At 59.4% G+C, this 803-nt stretch overlaps 1 protein-coding gene across 1 annotated transcript in view; it reads right to left on the bottom strand.

The window, feature by feature from the left end:
• The window catches only part of ADGRL2 (adhesion G protein-coupled receptor L2), a 166,519-nt gene that overhangs the window by 164,735 nt on the left and 981 nt on the right, over positions 1-803 (bottom strand). The gene's annotated exons all lie outside the window — the stretch shown is intronic.

Below are 803 nucleotides of genomic sequence, written 5' to 3' on the forward strand. Positions count from 1 at the left end.
GGGCTGGGGTAGCGCAGAGCAGAAGGCGGCTTCTCCTCCAAGCAGCCAGCCGGGAGGCTTTTCTGGGGCTAAGTCAACATTTTCCTGCAGTTTCCGACACTCCGCTCCGCACGAAACGTACGATACAGCCAGGCTCCCGCACGCACGCACAAAAAATTAAATTTAAAGAACAAAAACGGAATGGAGGGGACGACGGGCGCAGCGTGTGTGCCCAGCCTTTGGAGTCCTTTCTGTGCAACGATCAGGAGACGGGAAGCCGAGGCGATGCCAGCAGCAGGAGTAGCGGGGAACAACTCGAAAATGTTACAATGGACCCCCCCTCCTCTCTGTCTCTGTCGCTCGCACCGACCGGATTTACATCTCCCGGGATGACATTCTGGCCTCTGGGGGGGTGGGGGTGCGGGTCCGGCCCCTCCTCGGATTTTCTCCTCTTCCTCCCGGTGCTGCTGCCCCGCCAGCGAGTGATGCCAGCAGCAGGAGTAGCGGGGAACAACTCGAAAATGTTACAATGGACCCCCCCTCCTCTCTGTCTCTGTCGCTCGCACCGACCGGATTTACATCTCCCGGGATGACATTCTGGCCTCTGGGGGGGTGGGGGTGCGGGTCCGGCCCCTCCTCGGATTTTCTCCTCTTCCTCCCGGTGCTGCTGCCCCGCCAGCGAGTGGGCGCCGGCAGCGACTGGAGACCGGGCGCCGGGCGCTGAGCTAGTAACGCGCGCAGCAATGGGAAAAACGCAATACATACACACCAAAAAAAAAAAAAAATCCCAATGAATTGTATCGCAGCCTCCTTTTTGCTCATGC

Source organism: Aptenodytes forsteri, unplaced genomic scaffold (assembly GCF_000699145.1).
Source record: "Aptenodytes forsteri isolate BGI_AS27 unplaced genomic scaffold, ASM69914v1 Scaffold119, whole genome shotgun sequence".
NCBI classification, from domain to species: Eukaryota; Metazoa; Chordata; class Aves; order Sphenisciformes; family Spheniscidae; genus Aptenodytes; species Aptenodytes forsteri.